General features: G+C 40.1%; 2 pseudogenes; one reads left to right on the top strand and one right to left on the bottom strand.

Annotated features, from left to right (window-relative positions):
• Positions 1 to 2,703: 2,703 nt before the first annotated feature.
• Positions 2,704 to 14,916, bottom strand: LOC115488202 (annotated as a pseudogene).
• Positions 17,891 to 18,765, top strand: Gm6474 (predicted gene 6474; annotated as a pseudogene).

Genomic DNA, 27,222 nt, shown 5'->3' with positions numbered 1-27,222 from the left:
GTTCTGCCAGGAATCACAGACAGAGGGAGCCCACAAGATGACTATTGCAAGCCTCTAGCTAAACCTCTTAGGACTGGAAGATGTGGATCATGAATTGCCCACTTCCTGTAGCCAAGCAGGTCTCCCAGTGGAGAAATAAGGACATCACCTCACCCACAAAATCTTCCGTCTACTCTTGAGTTCTTGCTCTAGCTCTGTCCTCTCCCTCCTGCTCCCCCTTTCACCCCATTCCTCTTCCCATCTCTCTCCAGTGCTCATGGCCAGCCTCTACTCCTCTATTTTCTCTCTGACCTTCTCTATCTCTACTACCTTCTTAACTCCCCTCCCCTGTGCTGAATAAACTCTATTCTCTACTCTATCTATCTATCTATCTATCTATCTATCTATCTATCTATCTAAAAACAAACTTCCTTCTAAAACTTGCCCTGTCTATAAGACAAACAGGGAGAAGATAGCAAAGAAGGAAGAAGTGGTCAATCAATAACTGGCCCAAATTGAGTCCCATCCCATGGACAAGAACCAATCCCTCACAATATTAATGATATCATGTTATGCTAGCTGACAGGATACTAGCAAACCTCTCTTCTGAGAGACTCTAATGAGCAGCTAACAGAAATACATGCAGAGACAGACAGTCATTAAACAGAGCTTGGTGAAGTGTGTGGAAGAGTTGAGTTCAGGAAAAGATTGAGGGACCCAAAGAAGATAGGGAATCCACAGGAAGACCAATAGAATCTACTCCCCTGGAATCTTGATGGATCCCAGAGACTGAACAACCATCCAAATTGTGAGCATGAACTGGACTTAGACCCTCTCTCATATATGTAACAGAGGTACATAATGGTTTTAATGTGGATTCCCCAACAACTATAGTGGTGGCTGTCTCTGATTTGATGCCTGCCTGTGGATTCCATTACTCTAAGTGGGCTGTCAAATCTGATCTCAGTGAGAAGATGTGCCTAGTCCTGTAGAGAATGATGTGTTCAGGGTAGAGGGGTTGAGGGGGCGGCAGAGTTGAGGATCATACACAGGACTGGTTCCTCCATCTCAAAAGGGAATGTGGAGAGGAGCTGCGAGAGGGTGGTTGGAGAAGAGGGGCTGATACTGGGATTTTAGCTGAAAGTAAATAATTTTTTTTAAAAAGTGAAATCAATTGTTGAGTCTTAAAAAAGACAAATATGCTGAAAAAAATCTACGTAGCTGTACTAACTTTGAAAAGGAGAAGGCAGGGTTGAAGAGATGGCTCAGCAGTTACAAGAACTATTGAAGGTCCTGAATTCAAATCCCAGCAACCACATGTGGCTCACAACCATCCATACCAAGATCTGACGCCCTCTTCTGGAGTGTCTGAAGACAACTACATTGTACTTACATATAATAAATAAATGAATCTTAACAAAAATAATAAAAGATGGTCATTCCCCTGCAGAGAGAAAGGTATTAAGAAAGTGCTGTATAATCTTGCCCCTGAATAAACTGTTAACTTCTAAGATATGTAAACATACAATGTCTTAGAGTTTTACTACTTAGTTAGGGTTTTACTGAACAGACACCATGAACAAAGCAACTCTTATACAGCAAAGAAGTAATTGGGGCTGACTTACAGTTTTAAAGGTTCAGTCAATTATCATCAAGGTAGGAGCATAGTTCTGTCCAGGCAAGCATGGTGCAGGAGGAGCTGAGGGTTCTCCATCTTCATCTGAAGTCTGCTAGCAAAATACTGGCTCCCAGGCAGCTAGGACAAGGATCTTAAAGCACACACCTACAAGGCCACAGCTCCAACAGTGACACACCCTGGGCCAAGCATATAGGAAACATCACAAATACACACAGTTAAAACCAATGGCCTGTTTCTCACACCTCTGAGATGAATTACCTATGAAAGGGGATAAAACATATCTGCAGGGCGCACCTGGTTCAGGTAAATTCAATATTCACTGGATCAAGCATGCCTCCTCAAATTGTATGCATACAAATCTGGTCGGCATGTGGCATGAATTATTAATACATGCAGGAAAATTACAAAATCCTTCAGCATGTCACAATGAGGTACTTTTGCATAATTGTGACTCTAGCAGCTGATTGCTTACAATATTTCTCCCTGTGAATTGTACAATAAGAGGCTACTTTCATTCTGGTGTGAAGTTAAAAGCCATAGTCCATATCCAAATCCTTTTCCTCTTACTGTGATGCAAAGATGACAACATGATTCAAATGGGTAACTGAAAAACTGAATGGTGAGACACCCAGCTAATTGAAGGGTTTAGCTAGGTTAGTCAAGAAGACAACATGTTATTGCCCTCAGGAGCAACAGTGGGATCAAGGCCACCAGAGTCAACCAGAGGAGCTTTTCTCAGTCTCATTCTAGACTGGGAGCAGCTGCTCTAGAATCAATATGTATCTCTTGGAAGAAATTATTTCACACATTTAAAAGATTATTTTTTCAAAAAAATTTTTTTACTAACAGCCAAAATTCAGCTTGAGTTAATGCTCAAAGAAGACAAGCAAGGTCAAAATTTGTATTCCGCATATGTTGTCATTCTGGAGGCTGTTTTGTTAACAGTCTGAAAAGAAAACAGTCCTTTCCTGTTTATAGTCTGAACAGAAAACAGTATTCTACTGATGGAATCTCTCTATTTCCTTGAGCATTAGTGAGAAGGATTAACGTGAAATGTCTACGGTGATCAAGGCTGATAACCTGAATTAGATCTCCATATAATGATGGCCAAAAGTGGAAGCCAAAAAGTTGTCTTCCAGTCTCCACATATCTCTGCTGACCTAAAAACACATCACCACATCCTACACAGATTCAAAGTAAAAAGATTTAAAATTTCACTGCATTTACATCATCCTACATCTACAGATAATTTCCTTAAAAGACAGCAGTAGTTCAAGATGAAGTGCCAACTGCATAACTCACAGGACATGAAGAAGCATGAGCTGACAAATAATATAGACACACACATTGCATAACAAGCTATATTGTGAGATATAGTTGATTGCTGATTATTCTACATTATATTTCTATGAGATAGAGGAATATGATAGGAATTTTATTGTTCTTTCTATTTCCATCCATTAAGCACGTTAACATTAATATTATTAAAACATGTTAAAGAAAAAGGACACACTGATCATACATCTCCTATCTTTGTGCTTGTACTCAGAAGGCTGACACATGAGTATCAAGAGGTAAAACTAAATACTGACTAAAGAGTGACACCAAAGCCAGGCTGGATAACATACAACAATATCTCAAAGAAATTTGTGAATAAAATAAAACACAAAACAGAGCTCACCATGCTTTTACCAGCAACCTTACTGGAAATGTATAATCACACATATCCTTATATTTAAAGAATGGGCCACTTAGAAGAGGAGTATCCAACTAAATTCATTGCAGCAGAAAAATACCTTTTAACAAGTAAAGTTGAAATAAAGGTGAACTTAAGTCTCAGAATGAACTCAAGGATCCCCTAATAAACACCTGTAAATGGATTTGAAAGTCATAAGACAAACGTCAATATCGATTCCAAAAGTTTGAAAATAAAAAACCACCACTACGACTGGTGATCTCTACTACAACACATGGGTGACAATGGGAAATAATTTACTTTCTTCAAGGCCAGGATGAAGAAGAAATTAAACAGGATTTTTTTCCCTGATGTCAAAAACAACTGTGGTGTCTACAGGCTATAATGAGATCATCAACATACATAGGGTTTTTCTCTTGTATAAGTGTTTTCCATTTTCTGACATCAAGATGATATAAAATACTGTAAAATGTTTACATGGGTAGACACATGGCCAAGCAATTAAGAAAACTTTGTTCCCAGGAACCAGGTCAGGGTTCTAGATCTTCCTATATATTCTGCTATACAACAGCTTAATTTTCTTGGAAATCAGCATTCACATAATCACACAAAGCCACAGACAAAGCATAGCCTAGATGAACCAAGGCAAATTCTAGGATGAAATCATTGGCTGGGAAATACACATAATAGCATAGAGGATAAATATCTGCCAAGCTCATGTGCTGATCAAGGCTCAGTATAAATATAAAGGCTGTGTGTCTTTTACCTGAAAAATAAATGGCCAAAGTTGGGGTGGAAACCCTGGTTTGGGATTTTTCTACAATATTTAAAATATTTTCTCCCATCAACAGAAAACACACTAATATGCACCCATAGTTTTACACATGAATGAGTTATTTAATGGACTTAAAGTGAACTGTGAAATTTAAACCAGTTACCTTATCAATGAAATTGAAAGGGCTTTTGGATTTATGTATTTACATTTAAAAAAAAATAGAGACATCATCACATTTGAGCAGATAGTTGACACTTCCTAGAGTTTTTCTCAGGAATAAATAATTTTGTGTAACTTAATGTAAGTGGATTGGCTAAAAATTTTTCCAAGTCCATCAGAATTCTAGACTGCCTTACTTATGAGTTCCTAGAGGTTGAAAAATTACTGTGATGTGCTAATATAACAGATTTAGTATAAGCTAAAAGCTTTCCTCTTACATAAAGATACTGTGAAGTGCAAAGTTTTAACTGAAGGACTACATTTGTAGGGCTTCCCTCCAGCATGGATTTTTACCACATTGTGTACCTTCATAAGTTCCCCCCTCCCCCTACACACACCTCTGTCTCCCCAGTATGTGCTCCTTGATGCATTAGGAGATAAGTGTGTTGGTATAGGTTTTATCACACAGTTAATATTCAGAGGGTTTCTTGCCAATACAAATATGTTCAGGATGATTAAGACTATGGATATTTGTAGATTTTACCATATTATATACATTCTTAAGCTTTCTCTACAGTACTAATTCTTTTATGCTTTTGAAGATGCCTGTTACATATTCAGGCTTTCACACATAGATCACACTCATCGGGTTTCTATCCAGTATGTATTCTTTTATGTCTTTGGAGGTTATACTGTCGAAAAATGGCTTTCTCATATTTATTACATCTGTAGGGTTTCTCTCCAGTATGAATCCTTTTATGTGAATGGAGGTGACTATGCTGTGAAAAGGCTTTCTCACATTTATTACATCTGTAGGGTTTGTCTCCAGTATGAATTCTTTTATGTGAATGGAGGTGACTATGTTGTAAAAAGGCTTTCTCACATTTATTACATTGCTAGGGTTTCTCTCCAGTATGAATTCTTCTACGGGAATGGAGGTTACCATGTTGTGAAAAGGCTTTATCACATTCATTACATATGAAGGGTTTCTCTCAGATATATGTTCTTTTATGTATTTGGAGATGATGATGTTGGGAAAAGACTTTCTCACACTGATTACATTTGTAGGGTTTTTCTCTTGTCTGTGTCCTTTTATGCTTTTGGAGATCACTGCTTTGGGAAAAGGCTTTTTCACATTCTTTACATTTGTATGGTTTCTCTCCAGCATGTATTCTTTTATGTACCTGGAGCATAATATGTCGAGAAAAGTCTTTGTCACATTGATTACATTTGTAGGGATTCTCTCCAGTATGTAATCTTTTATGCATTTGGAGATCGCGGTTTTGTGACAAGGCTTTACCACATTGATCACATCTGTAGGGTTTCTCTCCAGTATGAATTCTTCCATGCCTTTTAAGCCAACTATGTTGTGAAAAGGCTTTACCACACAGATTACATTCATAGCATTTCTCTCCAGTATGTGTTCCTTTACGTTGTAGATTACTGTGACTTGAAAAGGCTTTTTCACACTGATGACATTCATAAGGTTTCTCTCCGGTGTGAATTCTTTCAGCCATTTTAAGATGACTGTGGACAGAGCTTCTGAGGCGGCGCCATTTTCGGCTCCAGACAACCAGCCACTTTCCTGGTCAGAGCACAGGTGTCTGCCCGGTCCAGGATGCTTCTGCCTCAGGTTCCATGGGAGCTGCCTTGGTTCTGGGACTCCGTGGAAAGTAGTCTACACAGGTGAGAGTGTGGACTACTGAAACAACAGCTTCTTTGACAGGCCAAAGCAACACAGCTTCTGGGAAAGATCTTGTTTTGGGCCTTCATCTTCGGCCAGGAGGAGGTCCAAACACCAGATAACTGTACACCTTCCCTGAATGAGGAGAGCTTGCCTGCATAGACTGCTCTGACCACTGAAACTCAGAGGAGAGAGCTAGTCTCCCAGGTCTGCTGATAGAGGATAACAAAATCACCAGAGGAACAATCTCTAAACAGAGACAACTATAACAACTAACTCCAGAGATTGCCAGATGGCGAAAGGTAAATGTAAGAATTTTACTAACAGAAACCAGGACCACTCACCATCATCAGAACCCAGCACTCCCACTCCGCCCAGTCCAGGGCACCCCAATACACCTGAAAAGCTAGACCTGGATTTAAAAGCATATCTCATGATGATGATAGAGGACATCAAGAAGGACTTAAATAACTCACTTAAAGAAATACAGGAGAACACTGCTAAAGAAGTAGAAGACATTAAAGAGGAAACACAAAAATCCCTTAAAGAATTGCAGGAAAACATAACCGAACAGGTAGAAGACATTAAAGAGGAAACACAAAAATCCCTTAAAGAATTGCAGGAAAACACAACAAAACAGGTGATGGAATTGAATAAAACCATCCAAGACCTAAAAAGGGAAGTAGACACAATAAAGAAAACCCAAAGTGAGGCAACGCTGGAGATAGAAACCCTAGGAAAGAAATCTGGAACCATAGATGCCAGCATCAGCAGCAGAATACAAGAGATGGAAGAGAGAATCTCAGGTGCAGAAGATTCCATAGAGAACCTCAGCACAACAATCAAAGAAAACGGAAAATGCAAAAAGATCCTAACTCAAAACATCCAGGAAATCCAGGACACAATGAGAAGACCAAACCTACGGATAATAGGAGTTGATGAGAATGAAGATTTTCAACTCAAAGGACCAGCAAACATCTTCAACAAAATTATTGAAGAAAACTTCCTAAATCTAAAGAAAGAGATGCCCATGAACATACAAGAAGCCTACAGAACTCCAAATAGACTGGACCAGAAAAGAAATTCCTCCGGAAACATAATAATCAGAACAACAAATGCACTAAATAAAGATAGAATATTAAAAGCAGTAAGGGAAAAAGTTCAAGTAACATATAAAGGCAAGCCTATCAGAATTACACCAGACTTTTCACCAGAGACTATGAAAGCCAGAAGAGCCTGGACAGATGTTATACAGACACTAAGAGAGCATAAATGCCAGCCCAGGTACTATACCCAGCCAAACTCTCAATTACTATAGATGGAGAAACCAAAGTATTCCATGACAGAACCAAATTGACACATTATCTTTCCACGAATCCAGCCCTTCAAAGGATAATAACAGAAAAAAAAAAAAAAAAACCAATACAAGGACGGGAACCATGCCCTAGAAAAAACAAGAAGGTAATCCTTCAACAAACCTAAAAGAAGACAGCCACAAGAACAGAATGCCAACTTTAACAACAAAATAACAGAAAGCAACAATAACTTTTCCTTAATATCTCTTAATATCAATGGACTCAATTCCCCAATAAAAAGACATAGACTAACAAACTGGCTACACAAACAAGACCCAACATTTTGCTGCTTGCAGGAAACTCATCTCAGAAAAAAGACAGAAACTACCTCAGAATGAAAGGCTGGAAAACAATTTTCCAAGCAAATGGTCTGAAGAAACAAGCTGGAGTAGCCATTCTAATATCTAACAAAATCGACTTCCAACCCAAAATAATCAAAAAAGACAAGGAGGGGCACTTCATACTCATCAAAGGTAAAATCCACCAAGAGGAACTCTCAATTCTGAATATATATGCTCCAAATACAAGGGCAGCCACATTCATTAAAGACACCTTAGTAAAGCTCAAAGCACATTTTGCACCTCACACAATAATAGTGGGAGACTTCAACACACCACTTTCACCAATGGACAGATCATGGAAACAGAAACTAAACAGGGACACAGTGAAACTAACAGAAGTGATGAAACAAATGGACTTAACAGATATCTACAGAACATTTTATCCTAAAACAAAAGGATATACCTTCTTCTCAGCACCTCATGGTACCTTCTCCAAAATTGACCACATAATTGGTCACAAAACAAGCCTCAACATATACAAAAATATTGAAATTGTCCCATGCATCCTATCAGATCACGATGGACTAAGGCTGATCTTCAATAACAAAATAAATAATAGAAAGCCAATTTTCACGTGGAAACTGAACAACACTCTTCTCAATGATACCTTGGTCAAGGAAGGAATAAAGAAAGAAATTAAAGACTTTTTAGAGTTTAATGAAAATGAAGCCACAATGTACCCAAACCTTTGGGACACAATGAAAGCATTTCTAAGAGGGAAACTCATAGCTCTGAGTGCCTCCAAGAAGAAATGGGAGAGAGCACATACTAGCAGCTTGACAACACATCTAAAAGCTCTAGAAAAAAAGGAAGCAAATTCACCCAAGAGGAGTAGACGGCAGGAAATAATCAAACTCAGGGGTGAAATCAACCAAGTGGAAACAAGAAGAACTATTCAAAGAATTAACCAAACGAGGAGTTGGTTCTTTGAGAAAATCAACAAGATAGATAAACCCTTAGCTAGACTCACTAGAGGGCACAGGGACAAAATCCTAATTAACAAAATCAGAAATGAAAAGGGAGACATAACAACAGATCCTGAAGAAATCCAAAACACCACCAGATCCTTCTACAAAAGGCTATACTCAACAAAACTAGAAAACCTGGATGAAATGGACAAGTTTCGAGACAGATACCAGGTACCAAAGTTAAATCAAGATCAGATTAATGATCTAAACAGTCCTATATCCCCTAAAGAAATAGAAGCAGTCATTAATAGTCTCCCAACCAAAAAAAGCCCAGGACCAGATGGGTTTAGTGCAGAGTTCTATCAGACCTTCAAAGAAGATCTAATTCCAGTTCTTCATAAACTCTTCCACAAAATAGAAACGGAAGGTACTCTACCCAACTCATTCTATGAAGCCGCAATTACTCTGATACCTAAACCACAAAAAGACCCAACAAAAATAGAGAGCTTCAGACCAATTTCCGTTATGAATATCGATGCAAAAATCCTCAATAAAGTTCTTGCTAACCGAATCCAAGAACACATCAAAACAATCATCCATCCTGATCAAGTAGGTTCCATCCCAGGGATGCAGGGGTGGTTTAATATACGGAAATCCATCAACGTAATCCAGTATATAAACAAACTCAAAGACAAAAACCACATGATCATCTCGTTAGATGCCGAGAAAGCATTTGACAAAATCTAACACCCATTCATGATAAAAGTCTTGGAAAGATCAGGAATTCAAGGCCCATACCTAAACATGATAAAAGCAATCTACAGCAAACCAATAGCCAACATCAAAGTAAATGGTGAGAATCTGGAAGCAATCCCACTAAAATCAGGGACTAGACAAGTCTGTCCACTCTCGCCCTACCTATTCAACATTGTAATTGAAGTCCTAGCCAGAGCAATTCGACAACAAAAGGAGATCAAGGGGATACAAATTGGAAAGGAAGAAGTCAAAATATCACTTTTTGCAGATGATATGATAGTATATATAAGTGACCCTAAAAATTCCACCAGAGAACTCCTAAGCCTGATAAACAGTTTCAATGAAGTAGCTGGATATAAAATTAACTCAAACAAGTCAATAGCCTTTCTGTACTCAAAGGATAAACTGGCTGAGAAATAAATTAGGGAAACAACTCCCTTCTCAATAGTCACAAATAATATAAAATATCTTGATGTGACTCTAACTAAGGAAGTGAAAGATCTGTATGATAAGAACTTCAAGTCTCTGAAGAAAGAAATTAAAGAAGATCTCAGATGATGGAAAGATCCCCCATGCTCATGGATTGGCAGGATCAACATTGTAAAAATGGCTATCTTGCCAAAAGCAATCTACAGATTCAATGCAATCCCCATCAAAATTCCAACTCAATTCTTCAACGAATTAGAAAGGGTAATCGGCAGATTCATCTGGAATAACAAAAAACCTAGGATAGCAAAAACTCTTCTCTAGGATGTAAGAACCTCTAGTGGAATCACCATGCCGGACCTAAAGCTGTACTACACAGCAATTGTGATAAAAACTGCATGGTACTGGTATAGTGACAGACAAGTAGACCAATGGAACAGAATTGAAGACCCAGAGATGAACCCACACACCTGTGGCCACTTGACCTTTGACAAGGGAGCTAAAACCATCCAGTGAAAAAAAGACAGCATTTTCAACAAATGTGCTGGCACAACTGGAGGTTATCTTGTAGAAGAATGTGAATTGATCCATTTCTATCTCCTTGTACTAAGGTCAAATCTAAGTGGATTAAGTAACTCCACAAAAACCAGAGACACTGAAACTTATAGAGGAGAAAGTAGGGAAAAGCCTCAAAGATACAGGGGAAAAATTCCTGAATAGAACAGCAATGGCTTGTGCTGTAAGATAGAGAATCGATGCATGGTACCTCATAAAATTGCTAAGCTTCTGCAAAGCAAAAGACACTGTCAATAAGACAAAAAGGCCATCAAAAGATTGGGAAAGGATCTTTACCTATCCCAAATCAGATAGGGGACTAATATCCAATATATATAAAGAACTCAAGAAGGTGGACTCCAGAAAATCAAATAACACCATTAAAAAATGGGGCTCAGAGCTGAACAAAGAATTCTCACCTGAGGAATACCGAATGGCTGAGAAGCACCTGAAAAAATGTTCAACATCCTTAATCATCAGGGAAATGCAAATCAAAACAACCCTGAGATTCCACTTCACTCCAGTCAGAACGGCTAAGATAAAAAATTCAGGTGACAGCAGATGCTGGCGAGGATGTGGAGAAAGAGGAACACTCCTCCATTGTTGGTGGGATTGCAAGCTTGTACAACCACTCTGGAAATCAGTCTGGCGGTTCCTCAGAAAATTGGACATATATCCAGAAGATGTCCCAACCGGTAAGAAGGACACATTCTCCATTATGTTCATAGCAGCCTTATTTATAATAGCCAGAAGCTGGAAAGAACCCAGATGCCCCTCAACAGAGGAATGGATCCAGAAAATGTGGTACATTTACACAATGGAATACTACTCAGCTATTAAAAAAATGAATTTATGAAATTCCTAGGCAAATGGATGGACCTGGAGGGCATCATCCTGAGTGAGGTAACCCAATCACAAAGGAACTCGCACAATATGTACTCAGTGATAAGTGGATATTAGCCCAGAAACTTAGGATACCCAAGATATAAGATACAATTTGCTTAACGCATGAAATTCAAGAAGGTAGACCAAAGTGTGGACACTTTGCCCCTTCTTAGAAATGGGAACAAACCACCCATGGAAGGAGTTACAGAGACAAAATTTGGAGCTGTGACGAAAGGATGGACCATCTAGTGATTGCCATATGCAGGGATCCATCCCATAATCAGCTTCCAAATGCTGACACCATTGCATACACTAGCAAGATATTGCTGAAAGGACCCAGATATAGCTCTCTCTTGTGAGACTATGCCGGGGCCTAGCAAACACAGAAGTGGATGATCATAGTCAGCTATTGGATTGGTCACCCGGCCCCCATGGAGGAGCTAGAGAAATTACCCAAGGAGCTAAAGGGAACTGTAACCCTATAGGTGGAACAACAATATGAACTAACCAGTACCCCGGAGCTCTTGTCTCTACCTGCATATGTATCAAAAGACGGCCTAGTCGGCCATCACTGCAAAGAGAGGCCCATTGGACTTGCAAACTTTATATGCCCCAGTACAGGGGAACACCAGGGCCAAAAAGGGGGAGTGGGTGGGTAGGAGATTGGGGGGGTGAGTATGGGGGACTTTTTGGTTAGCATTGAAAATGTAAACGAGGAAAATACCTAATTTAAAAAAAAAAGATGACTGTGATTGCAAAGGTTTTACCACATTGCTTCCATTCATAGAGTTTCTTTCCAGTTTGTGCTCTTTTACGAATTTGGAGACTATGTTGAGCAAAGGCTTCAACTAATTGAATAATTCCTTGGGGGTTCTTTTCTGTATGAATTCTTTCATGCCTTTGAGCATGACTGTGAGCATGTAAAAAAAAGAAAAAAGACTTTAACACATTGAGTATGTTCAGACGCTTTCTCTGCACTCTGACATCTTTCATGCCTGACAAGAAAATTGGAACATGTGAAAGCTTTATCACACTGAGAAATACTTTCACCTGTATGAATTAGTAGTATTATTTGTCTAAATATAAAGAGGAATCAGATCTCAAGGTTTTTATCACTTTGCAGTTTATCATTCCTGCTCTTACCCCTTCCTTATGGGTTTTTTTTCACCTTCAAAGATACCTGAGAAGGTATGACCATATATTACATAGCTCTACTTTATATATTCTTTTTCTATAAAAGGATTTACCCATATTTGAACAAAAGTGGAACAACTCAGACCTTTACCACACTAAGTGTATTCCAATTTTTCCTAGACTGTGGGTCATATTATATTTGCAAAGTGAATCAGGAGAAAGAGAAGCATTTCCACATTTCTAGGACTCAAAAGAATTTTCTACAGAATGAGGTTGCTGATGTATTGTAAATGAAGCTGGAAAACCAATGATATGAAACTTGTATCACATTCCGAAATCCATCCTAAATGCAAGCAAATGCATGTCTTCTAATTGTTCTGGGAGACAGAGGGGGTCCACTATTTCATTCAATATCCCTTAAGGACACGTGGCAGGTATCCATTAGGATACATGATACATCTATAAAAGGACAACGAACAAATAAAAAGTTAGAACATTTCATTCTATGTATAACATTTTGTTCCTCAGTGATATGTGATATAGGGACTAAGGTTACCGTACAGCATTATTCTTACCTCCCATATGCTCCTCGTCTCAATGAATTTAGAAATGTTACAATTAATATGTGAGTAACACTATCTTTACTAGACTATTTGCTTCTTAGAAGATTTTGGACCTATATGTACTACATTTTAATGTGTATAGCTTTTACATAATGAGAAGAAATGGATTGCCAGATGTACAGTGTAGCTCTAATATGGCTATGTTTCAAATGATGATATACACTAAGGCACTATTTCCATGTCCTCTTTCTTAAAGGAATGCCTTGCAAAAACAAATCAGATACAGGACACTGAGGACCATGGTTTTGTTAGAATGTAAGAATAACCAATACAATTATAGTTGTGCTTATTTACACTGTTGATTTACTTTAAAACCTTTAGCACACATTAATATTTCTTCAGAGGCATATTTGTATAAGTTTGCATGTGAAAATTACCTTCTGCATTCTATGAAGCCACAATTACTCTGATACCTAAACCACACAAAGACCCAACAAAGAAAGAGAACTTCAGACCAATTTCCCATATGAATATCAATGAGAAAATACCCAATAAAATTCTCGCAAGCCACATCCTAGAACACATCAAAACAATCATCCATCATGATCAAGTAGGATTCACCCCAGGGATGCAAGGTTGGTTCAATATACAGAAATCTATCAACATAATCCACTATATAAAAAAACTGAAAGAAAAAAACCATATGATCATATCATTGGATGCCGAAAACGCATTTGACAAAATCCAATAGCTATTCATGATAAAAGTCTTTGAAAGATCAGGAATGCAAGGCCAATACCTAAACATGATAAAAGCAATATAAAGCAAACAAGTAGGCCACATCAAATGAATGGAGAGAAACTTGACAATCCCACTAAAATCAGGGACTAGACAAGGCTGCCCACTCTCTCCCCACCTATTCAATATAGTACTTGAAGTTCTAGCCAGTGCAATCAGACCATAAAAGGAGATCAAAGGACTACAAATTGGAAAGGAACAAGTCAAAATGTCACTATTTGCAGATGATATGATAGTATATATAAGTGACCCCAAAAAATTCCACCAGAGAACTCCTTCAGCTGATAAACAACTTGAGTGAAGTAGCTGGATATAAAATTAACTCAAACAAATCAGTGGCCATTCTCTACACAAATGATAAACAGAATATGAAAAAAATTAGGGAAACAACACCAGTGCCTGACAAATACAGAGTGGATGCTCACAGCCATCCATTGAGCAGAGCACCGGGTCCCCAATGAAGGAGCTAGAAGAAGTACCCAAGGAGCTGAAGGGGTTTGCAGCTCCATAGGAGGTACAACAATATGAACTAACCAGTACTCACAAATCTCCCTAAGACTAAACCATCAATCAAAGAGAACACATGGTAGGACTCATGGCTCTAGCTGCATATGTAGCAGAGGATGGCCTAGTCAGTCATCAATGGGAGGAGAGGCCCTTGGTCCTTTGAAGGTTCTATGCTTCAGTATAGGGGAATGCCAGGGACAGGGAACTGGAGTCATTGGGATGGGGAGAAGGGGGAGGGGAGGGGGAGAGAGGATAAGAGGTTTTCAGAGAGGAAACTAGGAAAGGGGATAACATTTGAAATGTAAATAAAGAAAATATCTATTACAAAAATAAAAGTAGAGATAAATTTAGAAATAAATAAAAAAGACAGAAAATTACCTTCTCTGTCTCCTACAACTTTGACAATGTTCTTCAGTATTTTTGTCGTCCCAATTAAATCCTAAAATAGAGTAACAGGAAATGTATGTGTGGAAATTAGGCAAAATATAAGTTACTATGTTCAATGAACCTTAGAATTACACATGATTTATTCACCAAACTCTTTGTCCATCTCAATTGAAATTACAGAAGTGCATAAAAAGAAAGTAACTGTTTTTTCCAATTTAAAAACACGAAAGGGAATTCATAGTTTTACCTATAGCATTGAGGTTCCTGTAGGTCTCCAGCATGACATCATTGTAGATGCTTCTTCTGAGAAGGATCCAGCAGAGCCCACTCCTCTTGAGTGAAGTTCACATGCACATCCTGATAAGTCACTGCATTCTAGAGCATCCCATAAACGTGTACAAAAGAAAGCACAATAGAGACAATATTGGGCATCTATTCTTCATAGGCAATGTGTCCATATAATTCTGTGGCCTACTCCACTTATTTACTGACACTGAAGTTGTACTTTTTAGTGCCGAGTGTGTGCCACCACCGCCTGGCACTAATCTCTAACATTATTAATGATACTCTGTTATGTTTGTAGAAGGCACCTAGGATAAAGGTCCTCTGAGGGGCTCTACTCAGCTGTTGACTCATACAGATGCATTACCCAAAGCCAAACATTGGACAGAGGTTGGAGATTTTGTGGAAGAGTTGGGGAAAAGATTAAAGTCCCTGGAGTAGGTGGGAACCCCACAGGAAGACCAACAGGGTCAACTAACTTGGACCTCTGTGAGCTCCCAGTGACTGAGCCACCAACCAAAGTGCACACATGGGCTGGAATGGGGTCCTAGGCACATATGTAGCAGAAGTGCAGCAGTCTCCCTGTAGGCTCCCCACCAAATGGATCTGAGTGTCAGGAGCCATCTAGGAAAGTCTAAGTCAAGCAGGAGACCTTCTTATATGGAGCCTACCTCTTTTTGTGTGGCCTAAGATGGGTGAGCTCTTAGAAGAAAGGTCCCAAGAGATTTCACATCAGGATTGCTTCTTGCAGATGATATATATATCTTTTTATCACTACTACTTTTTTTTAATGGTATGTAGGCATCAGCCAGTCTTATTGGGCAAATTTCTTTCAGATCAATATGAAGATGAACTTTGATGAATTAATGCTTTTAGAAGAATTAATGATTTTATGGAGTTCCTGATTTGATTAAAATAATATGAGGAATATTTTTTATAGTGTGCCCATTCCTCATTAAACTAAGTAATGTTTTCCAAATAAGAAATACAATGAGCTCCGGGCGGTGGTGGTGCATGTCTTTAATCCCAGCTCTTGGGAAGCAGAGGCAGGCAGATTTCTGAGTTCAGGCCAGCCTGGTCTACAAAGTGAGTTCCAGGACAGCCAGGGCTATACAGAGAAACCCTGTCACACACACACACACACACACACACACACACACACACACAAAACAAAACAAACAAACAAACAAAAAATAAAACTACAGCATTGAATAAAGCCCAAAGTTTTATAAAGTAAAAATTACACACAGCGAGATAAAGAGAAAAGAATCAAGCCAAGAGAGTGTTTGGTTTCTAGAAGCCATTAGCTGATAGCATCGAGTCAATCAGAGAAAGTTTTAAGACCAGTGATCATCATCCAACACTGTGACCCACCCACCTGAACTGTAACCCCTCAAAATCCAGTCATGCTCCCAGCAGAAGATGTTGTCCCTAAATCTGTAGCCTGACTGTGGTATGTGATGCACCTAATCTGGGGAAGACTTGATGGCCAACAATGGGAGGATACCTAGGGCAAGGAGAAGCAACGGGAAAGGTCTCTATGGCAGGAAGTGGGTGGATGGGGGACCAGCAGAAGGTTCAGCCTTTGGAATGCAAAAAAAAAAAAAAAAAATGTACCTAACTTTAGAAAAGCTTTCACCAAAAACCTAAAGAACCTCTGCAAGGCAAAATGTGACCTTAAACAATGTTCCCTATGGCTTTATGTGTGGAAAATTCATAGAATATTTTGAGCTTTTGGGCTAATATCCACTTATCAGTGAGTGTATACCATGTGTGTTCTTTTGTGTTTGGGTTACCTCACTCATGATTCTATTTCTATCCATTTGCCTGTGAATTTAATGATGTCATTGTTATTAATGCTTTAGTAGTACTCCATTGTATAAATGTACTACATTTTCTGTAGCTATTCTCCTGTTAAGGGTCATCTGGGTTCTTTGCAGCTTCTGGTCATTATATACAAGGTTTCTATAAACATGGTGGGGCATGTGTCCTTGTTATATGTTGGAGCATGTTTTGGGTATATGCCCAGGAGTGGTATTGCTGGTCTTCAGGTAGAAGCATTTCCAATTTTCTCAGGAGCTTCCAGATTGATTTCCAAAGTGATTGTACCAGCTTGTGATCCCACTGGAAATGGAGGAGTTTTTGAACTTACCCATTCTCATTGGTATGAGGTGGAATCTCAGAGTTGTTTTGCTTTGCATTTCCCTGATGGTAAGGATGTTGAACAATTCTTTAGGTGCTTCTTGGCCATTCTAGATAACTCAGTTGAGAATTCTCATTTAGCTCTGTACCCCATTTTTTACCCACAGATCATATGGTGCTTTGGGGAAAGAAAACCAGGGTATGGATGCTTCAGTCCTGCGTAGAAAGGAGAACAGTATGGTTGAAATAGGTAGAAGGAGTAGGGACCTGGGAGGTAGAGATGAGGGGGAAGGAATGCAGATAGGGGCAGGATGAGGCATTGGAAAAAACAGGAGAGAATTACAGAGGATTAGGAAATCGAATAAAATTATGTACCAGTGAGGGATGAGGAACTGGGGGAAGCCACTGGAGAGTCCCAGAAGCCAGGGAAGCAAAAGGCTCCCAGGACACAATGGGGATAACTTTAGCCTCAATAGGGATGACTCTAGCTGAAATTAGAAGCAAAGGAGATATGGAACCTTTAGAGACCATCTCAAGTAGAATGGCGTGGCCTCCAGTCAAAGGATGGAGTAACCAACCTTTTTCAAAGTTTTTAACCCAGAAATGTTTTCGTGCAAAAGAAAGACAGAGATAAATATTGGAGTACAGACTGAAGCAGGGTCATTCTGCTACCACTCCAACTGGGGATCCATCCTCTCATCAGACACAAAACTGACACTGGACACTGTTGCTGTTGCCAAGAAGCTCTTGCAGACAGTAACCTGGTGTGGCTCTTCCTGGGAGGTTCTGCTAGTGCCTGATGAGAGCAGATGTGGATGCTCCCAGCAAAACATCACACTGAGCTCTGGACCCTGGTGGAGGAGGTCAGGGGAAGGACTGGAAGAGCGGAGTGGGATTGTAACCCCATAGAAAGAACAATGTAGATGTGTTCCGACTTTCCGGGTAAAGATGGCACAGCACGATTACAGCTTCTCGCTGACTACATTCAGCCCATCTGGTAAGCTTGTCCAGATTGAATATGCTTTGGCTGCTGTAGCTGGAGGGGCCCCTTCAGTGGGAATTAAAGCTGCAAATAGCGTAGTATTAGCAACTGAGAAAAAGCAGAAATCCATCCTGTATGATGAAAGGAGTGTTCACAAGGTGGAGCCCATAACCAAACACATCGGTGTGGTGTATAGTGGCATGGTTCCCGATTACAGAGTACTTGTACTCAGAACTCAGAAACTTGCTCAGCAATACTGTCTTGTTTACCAAGAACCCATTCCCACAGCCCAGCTGGTACAGAGAGTAGTATCTGTGATGCAGGAGTACATGCAGTCAGGTGGTGTTCCTCCATGTGGTGTTTCTTTACTCACCTGTGGGTGGAATGAGCGACGGCCATATTTATTTCAGTGAGATCCATCTGGAGCTTACGTTTTCTGGAAGGCCACAGCAATGGGAAAGAACTATGTGAACGGGAAAACTTTCCTTGAGAAAAGATATAATGAAGACCTAGAACTGGAGGATGCCATTCATACAGCCATCTTAACCCTAAAGGAAAGCTTGGAAGGGCAGATGACAGAAGATAACATAGAAGTTGGGATCTGCAATGAGGCTCGCTTTAGGAGGCTCACTCCAACTGAAGTGAGGGATTACTTGGCTGCCATAGTGTAAGGAAGATGTGCTGGTAAAATCATGATCTCACCCACTCGACTTTTTCATGTTTAAAGTATGTTTTGTTTGTGTAGACTCATTTCTACATGGTTTAGTGGATTCACATTTTAAAAATAATCATAATAAACTGTTAAAACCAATAAAAAAAAAAAAGAAAGAACAATGTAGGCTGGGATGACCACACAGAACTCCCAGGGACTAGACCACCAGCCAAGGAGTATACATGGAGGAATCCATGGCTCCACATACATATGTAGCAAAAGATGGCCTTGTCTGCCATCAATGTGAGGGGAGAGACTTGGTCCTGTAGATATTTGATGATCCAGCATAGGGGGCTGATGGTGTGGTATGGCAGGAATGGTGAGTTGGTGGGAGCACCCTCATAGAGGCAAAAGGGAGTGGGGAGAAGAGAGTTGGAATGTGGTAGTGGCAGAGGTGTAACCAGGAAGGGTGATATCATTTGAGATGTAAACTAATGGAATGATGAACTAACAAAATGTAGTAATTAAAAGTACAAAGACTTCTCAACACCCACAATAATAACTCAATCTAGACCCTAATTTGTAATTTGGTATTTTTTTCTTTTTTGGGGGGGATTTGTTTGTTTGTTTTCTGGTTTTGTTTTGTTTTGTTTTGTTTTGTTTTTCAAGACAGGGTTTCTCTGTATAGCTCTTGCTGTCCTGGAACTCAATCTGTAGACCTGGCTGGCCTCAAGCTCAGAAATCCACCTGCCTCTGTCTTGCAAGTGCTGGGATTAAAGGTGTGTGCCACCACTGCCCGACCCTAATTTGGTATATTTTTTACCCTACAGCAACTACTGATCTTTCTTTCAAGTATGACCCCATCTCCTCCTGTCAATCAGTTTCTAAACTATTTATAAAATTTATCACACAAAACTACCTTTGGAATGCAATGTTAAGAACTTCTAGAAACCACAAATACATTTTCTAAAATTGTCTTTTCTGTATATCCACAAAGCAGTGTCTTGGTGTGTGCACTGGAAAGTCATTTTGTAAGAACCACAGCTTTCCACTGCCAGGACTGCAGAACCTTTCTCCACCCCCCACGCCCCCAGCAAATTCAAACTCAGGAAGGCTCACAGGCCAAGGGCCTCTGTCCAGGTCACCACATACATGTATGAACAGGACCATAGTCTGCTCACCATCCATCCCAGTCCCAACAGATCAGATTCTGATAGTTTAGCCAACCTGCTCTTACTAGTCCTGAAAGTGACCTTCCTGGACAGGAGCTGAGACACTCAGCTTATGGTCTACCTCACAGTTCCCTAGTGCTACTTCAGAGTTGAATCCCAGAAGGAAGACACAAGGTACTTCCTAATGTTGCTTCTAGTGGCTATGTCTACCCAGAGTTCATCACAATCTAGTGTCATCCTGCTGGGCCTCAAAACTGTGGCAGCACTCCTACTGGACCAGAAGAGATCAAATGACTCAGACAGCACAGGCCTGCCCAGCTCTCTGCTTCCACAATAGGGGCACACAGGGCCTGAGTGTGGGAAATTTGTAGTTATCAAGAAATTCTTGCAGTCTCCCAGAGCACATTTTCTTATTCAATCAAGGGACAGAGTACCTTGTGTGTACAACTACTTCCAATTTTCTGAGGATGGCCAGATTGACTTTCAGAGTGGTTATACAGTTTTACAATCCCACCAGGAGTGGAGGGGTCCCTTTCTCCACACCCTTGGGAGCAGGTGCTCTTACTTGAATTTTTGACCTTAGCCATTCTGATTATTTAGGAGGAATCTCAGGGTTGTTTTGATTTCCACTTTCCTGATGAGTAAGGAGTTTCAACATTTCTTTAAGTGTTTCTCAGACATTCTAGATTCTTCTGTTGAGAATTTTGTCTCCAATTATATGATTAATTTTGGAGAATTTTCTGTGAGGTGCCAAGAAGCAGACATTCTTTTGTCTGAATGTGAAATGTTCTTTAGATATCTGTTTTTGAAAAAATTCTAAAAGAGCTAGAAATTGTAAGAGAGCTGTGTTTTCTCTCCATGGATTTTCCAAACAATGTCAGAAATTCTCATTGAAAAAAATAAATTTCAAGAACTGTTTTAGGTTTTCCAGACATGTCCAGACTGCTCAGGTCTTGCAAAAAAAAAAAAAAAAAAATCTAAAAAGGAAGTGCTACAGCTAGTTGATCTAATGCATACCAAAATCCAAGGTTTTAATTTACACATCAATTTAATTCTTTATTGTAGGGTTACTTTTGATTATCCTATGAATCAGCATCCAGAGTTACCAGAACTTTGACAACAAGCATTTTTTTTTAAGCACTGCAAAAGAATTCAGAGGTCTGTCTGCAGAGCATAAATTTAGCTGGGTGAGACCTTGTCCTGAGATTTCCATTCTGACCACACCTAGACCTAAATTTTCTCTGTTGCAGGCTCACTTTAAACTCAGGGATCTGCCTGCATTTGCATTTGCCTGTCTTTGAATCTTTCCCTTAAGCTGGCTCATAGTATAGCTTCCTCTGTTCCTTTAGATCTGTGAAGCACCTTATACAATTTATATTGCATCCTTATATTTATGTTTAGTTCAGAAGTGATATATTTTTAAACTCATGGTTTTAAAGTTCTTTTCCACAGCCTTAGGTCTTTCTTGAAGTTCCTAGGATTTACCATTTTGATGAGACATTCCCCTGTACTAGGATATATAATCTTTGCAAGACCAAGGGCCTCTTCTCCCATTGATGGCCACCTAGGCCATCCTCTGCTACATATGCAGCTAGAGACACCTTTGTAGAGCTGCTTCTGAGAAGGACCCAGCAAAGCCAATTCTTCCTGCGTGGAGTTCACATGCATGTCCTCATAAGTCACTGCATTCTAGAGCATCACATACACGTTTACAAAAGAAAGCACAATAGAGACAAAATTATTTCCTGACACAGAAGTTCTACTATCGCTACCAAGTCATTTTAGAAGGAAACCTAATAATGAGGTTCACCTCTGTCATTTCTCACCCTTTGAGTAGGATGTAGCCTTTCTAGAGATACACCAATTAATAGACATAAAGATGAGACAAGCTCCACAAGATCAATACTGCTTACCATACATTTAAGAAACTGTATGAACAATTACTAACTATGAAAATTAATAAAGAAGCTGGGTCTATTGGCTTATGCCTTTAACGGTGCAGTCAGGGAGACAGAGGCAGAAGTATCACATTGAGTCTGATGCCACTGTGCTGTTTACAATGAGTTCTAGGACAGCCAGTGTTGAAAGAACCTAGTGGGGAAACCCCCACTCGATTCCCAATTCAGCGTGCACCCAAGAATCACAAACAGATGACCATCTTGATGTAAAAGCATGAGGTAGTTTAATGACCGAACTCCGGGCCAACATGTATCTCCCATAGGAGACAGAGGTGTCGACCACATGTTGGAGCCATAATGGCAGAGCTCTGGGTCGAACCGTATCTCACGCAGGAGACAGTGAATTCGACCCCAAGATTTGGAAGCTAGGGGCTTTTATAGAAAAGGGGTGGGGCTCGGGGAGGAGTTGGCATAGTTTCACATGATTGGTCCATTTAAACATCAACAGACTGTCAGAAGGACGGGAGATAGGGAGGCACCAGGCCAGTCAGGACATGTAACGACGGGCCTGCCTGGGCATGTCCTGGCCTGTTCTGCTATGTTCTCAGCCCCAGGTTTTAAAGCTCACAAACAACTCTTTGGGCTATTTGACATACATTACATGAATCACAGGTCTAAAGTTTTATTTCCTTTCAGTGTTACATAGTAAGACCCTGCATCCCCTGCCAGAATTAACCAACCAAACTGGAAAGAGAGAAAGAACTCATAGGTTTTTATTTAAATTCCTAAGAGAATGGTACATACAATCCAATCTGTGTTCAACTTCCAGAAACTTGTGGTGCACTGGCTCAATCCATAATGTTAATGGGATGTTACCAAAAGGGAATATGTGTTTAAACAGTTACAATTGAACAGAAGAAAACAACATAGGGAAAGACATAGCTCACTATGAAGTGTATGGGGTTGTTTTGAAGCTCTGATTGAGAACCTGCATGTAAACTCTAAAGGTCCTTCTCCCCAATTGCTTTTTGATCAATCAAGAAAGTTGACAGCAGCCAATGGCTGGGAGGAAGAGGCTGGACTTTCAGGTTCCCAAAGGTAAAGGAAAGAGAAGCAGGAGACAGGAAAGAGTGATTTGCCAAGCTTTGGAATAAGAGTCACCAGCCATGTGAGATTTCCACTGGAGTGTTCATTGGCAGCTTCCCCAGATGGGAGATTAGAAATGCAACTAAGTTCAGAGCATCTTTAGGGTGTTGAGCAAGGAGAAGGTAACTGGATAATTAAGCAGATGGTTGGCTTAAGATGTTGAGCAAGGAGATATAACTAGATAACTAAGCTAACTCTAAGGAGATATAGAGATATAGAGAGTTGAGCCAGGAGTAGAGGAAAGGACACACTAGGTGTGAGAAGCTTGGAAAAGCCCAGCCACTGAGTCATAAGGCAGGGTAAAAATATTAATGTGTCTGTGTTTGTGTGAATTTCATCTGCTGATCCAAGGCAACCAGAGCAGGAGTTGGATGTGTACCTGTCCGGAACTTAAAAGGAGGTAGTTACAAGACTACATGCTACATGAAGAGATCTTGCTGCTCCTACAAATCAGTGAGCTCAATTCCCTTTACTTACAGGGGTTTCATAGCTTTCCCTTGTTCTACTTTCAGGAGGTCTCCGGCCATCTTCTGTCTACTGTGAGGACTGGACACACATGAGGTGTATATTCACGCATACAGACTAAAGACTCATAGTGTTCCTAACATAAGTCACAACAAAAACAACTAGAAAGAAGGTCAGCACCTGACATCCAATGACTGAGAAGTCTAAGCAGTATTAATGCCATGCATACATGCCATGCTGGGAAATAGGATGATAAGGTCTGTGAAATTTCAAAAATCAGGAGGTGGATAAAGCTAAGCACAAAAGCATATGTTTGACATCACACATACGAAATACACACACATTACAGGCCCATCTGTCAATAAAACAGGCCAGGCTAGTTGGCCCACATTTGGTCCCAACATTTGAAGTCAGAATCAATTTTATCTCTATGTTCAAGGCCTGGCTGGCCTATAGGACTACTAGGTAGGGGTACAGAGAAAAATTATCTTCAGGAACAGAAAACAAAAATAAAGTATGAAAACTTTAGTTGAGTAAAATAACTTAAGACTCACTAGCTAGCTATTGCTTCCACAGCATCTTAAGGGATTTAAAGACAGAGTCTATTATGGGGAAGGCATGACAGGAAGGAAGGAAGGATGTTTGAAGGAAGCTACAGGATGAATTTCAATCAAAACCGAATAAACAGAAAGAACAGGAAATGGATTAAGCCAATAGACACTCCAATACCATCTCAATAAGGAATTGCATCTAGTAGGGCTTCTTCTACAAAAACCTCCATATTCTCATCAAGGAAGGACACCACAAGGAGACAAGAGTTTAAAGTCAACATGCTATCTGGAAGCTCTTTGATGCCCCTAACTACCCACGAAGTCACAGTCATTCCATGATAAAATTGCCTTGAATCTAACTTCATGGACCCTTAAAATCTGCAACAGCATATACACTGTTCCAATGTCCAAAGTCTCTTTCTCTCTCTCTCTCTCTCTCTCTCTCTCTCTCTCTCTCTCTCTCTCTCTCTCTCTCTCTCTCTGTCTCTTTCTCTCTGTCTTTTGTTTTGTTTTGTTTTTGTCTTTGGTTTTTTGAGACAGGGTTTCTCTGTATAGCCCTGGCTGTCCTGGAACTCACTTTGTAGTCCAGACTGCCGTTCAACTCAGAAATCTACCTGCCTCTGCCTCCGGAGTGCTGGGATTAAAGGTGTGTGCTACCATGCCTGGCTCCCAAAGTCTCTTTTGTTCCTAAAGGCAATCTTTGGACTGTCACATCTTCTAAATTCTGAAAACAAGTTATATTTTTATAACATAAAATGGCACAGAATGCCCTTTCCCATTCCAATAGACAAGAATGGTTACATTTGTTAGATGGAGCAAAGCAAGAAGCCAGCAGGAGAAACAGCAAGTCCTGTCACTCTGTCTCAGACACATGTGGCTTCAATTTTAAGGGGCAAATTCTTCTACGTCTGTTGGGCTTGTTCCTTCTCCTCTATATACGCAGCAGTCCATAGCAGATGTCTCATACCTTGTGCATCTCAACATCCTCATTTTAGATAATGCAACTAAGTATCCATCCTCATAGCATCAAGCAATGAGCTCACCCAGATTGACATTGGGGCTCTGATGCTTAGGAAGAGAGAAGCAGGAACAGTGTTAAAATGAAACCACAGAACAAGCATCCTTGACGTTAAATTTTGCACCATTTTTGTTTCCAGAACCCACAAGACATAACTGGTTGTGCTGCGTTTGGCTTCTAAACTGGGATGGACCCCACTGCAGGTGAACCACAGTTGTAGCAGGTTCTTCATGAAGTTGTTTCCTGGCACTAGGAATCACTTTGACTACTCCCACCATTAATTAGAGACTTAGTAGGAAAGGGTATTTTTCTTATGGCACCCTTTAAAATTTCCAGCCCATAGAAAAGATCTTTCTTTCTTTTTCTGTTTCTTTGTTTGTTTTTCGAGACTGGGTTTCTCTGTGTAGCCTTAGGTGTCCCCGAACTCAGAAATCTGCCTGCCTCTGTCTCCCAAGTTCTGGGATTAAAGGCGTATGCTACCACTGCCTGGCAAAAGAACTTTTCTTTTTTTTTTCTTTTTTTTTTTTTTAGATTTATTTATTTTATTTTATTATATGTGAGTATACTGTAGCTGTCTTCAGACACTCCGGAAGAGGGTGTCAGATCTTGTTATGGATGGTTGTGAGCCACCATGTGGTTGCTGGGATTTGAACTCAGGACCTTCAGAAGAGCAGTCGGTGCTCTTAACCACTGAGCCATCTCACCAGCCCAAGAACTTTTCTTTAATGGTGATAATGTTCTTGCATTTCAATTCATGTATTTCTTTCAGTACTTGATGTTCATCTGAAACTACCTGACATTCTTCTATGTCCTGACCTTCAGGACTCAGTTATTGGGGGGGAGGGGGCTCGAGCAGGACCATGCCTGAAAGAAAAACGGGCAGGAAAGAAGGAGCAAGACCAAGCAATGATTGTCAAGGTCTGTTTATTGTGAGCAAGATTACAGAACATAAGCGGTAAGAAGGGGAAGGAAGTAAAGAGGGAGAAAATTGCCCGTGCCTCAGCCTGGGGGGAGGGGTGGTTCTGCATAACTGCCCAGGAAGGTGCTATCTACTCTTAGCTCAGGCAACATTCCATTCCGTGGTTTTTCCCAGGAAGTTTGCAGATACTATTATCTGATATTGATGTTCTGTCAGCTGTCCTTTCAAAAGGTCAGAAGTTTCTCAAGAAGGGAGAGGAACTTTGGCTTATGGTTCAGTGTCAGTCTCCAACACTTCTATAAAACCAACAAATTTGCTTTAGTTTTTAACCCACTTGTTGACTTATTTCAGTGTTCTGAATGAATCAGTAGGAATAACTGTCCTAAAGATTTATTTTTAAATCTAGGAAATCAGCCCCTTACTTTTTAATCCTGCCTCACTCAATATCCCAGAGCATAGGCAAAACTAGAAGGTTTTGAGGCCAAAATATCACACAAATGACCTATAGCTCAATTTTTCATGGAGTCTCTTTCCCTCTGATACCTATGACATTGATTTCCTTTGTGTGTATACTCTTAACAGGCCAATCTTCTGAGTTCTATGAGGACAGTCAATTAAGATAAATATAGTTCTCAGTGTCTTTGCCTTCTAAAGATCCTATATTTTCAACCTAAATGGAAATGACAACATTCCTAGGTTATGTCAAGCAGCAAATTCATGTTTTATTTAGCATTTTATGTTTATTTTATTTTTTCAATTTTTTAATTAGATATTTTCTTTATTTACATTTCAATTGCTACCCTGAAAGTTCCCTATACCCTCCCTCTGCCCTGCTCCCCTACTGACCCATTCCCACTTCTTGGCCTTGGCGTTCCCCTGTACTAGGTCATATAAAGTTTGCAAGACCAAGGGGCCTCTCTTCCCAGTGATGGCCGACTAGGCCATCTTTTACTACATATGCAGCTAGAGACAGGAGCTCTGGGGGGTACTGGTTAGTTTATATTGTTGTTCCACCTAAAGGGTTGCAGACCCCTTCAGCTCCTTGTGTAGTTTCTCTAGCTCCTCTCTTGGGGGCCCTGTGTTCCATCCAATAAATGACTGTGAGCATCGACGTCTATATTTGCCAGGCACTGGCAAAGCCTCACAAGAGACAGCTATATCAGGGTCCTTTCTGCAAGATCTTGCTGGCATATGCAATAGTGTCTGGGTTTGATGGCTGATTATGGGATGGATCCCTGGGTGGGGCAGTCTTTGGACGGTCCAACCTTTCGTCTTAGTTCCAAACTTTGTCTCTGTAACTCCTTCCATGGGTATTTTGTTCTGTATTCTAAGGAGGAATGAAGTATCCACATGTTGCTCTTCCTTCTACTTGATTTTCTTGTGTTTTGCAAATTGTATCTTGGGTATTCTAAGTTTCTGGGCTAATATCCACTTATTAGTGAGTGCAT

This window comes from Mus musculus, chromosome 13, assembly GCF_000001635.26.
Source record: "Mus musculus strain C57BL/6J chromosome 13, GRCm38.p6 C57BL/6J".
Classification (NCBI taxonomy): domain Eukaryota; kingdom Metazoa; phylum Chordata; class Mammalia; order Rodentia; family Muridae; genus Mus; species Mus musculus.
Note: the sequence above shows the minus strand (reverse complement) of the source record. Positions and strands in the feature narration are given on the sequence as shown.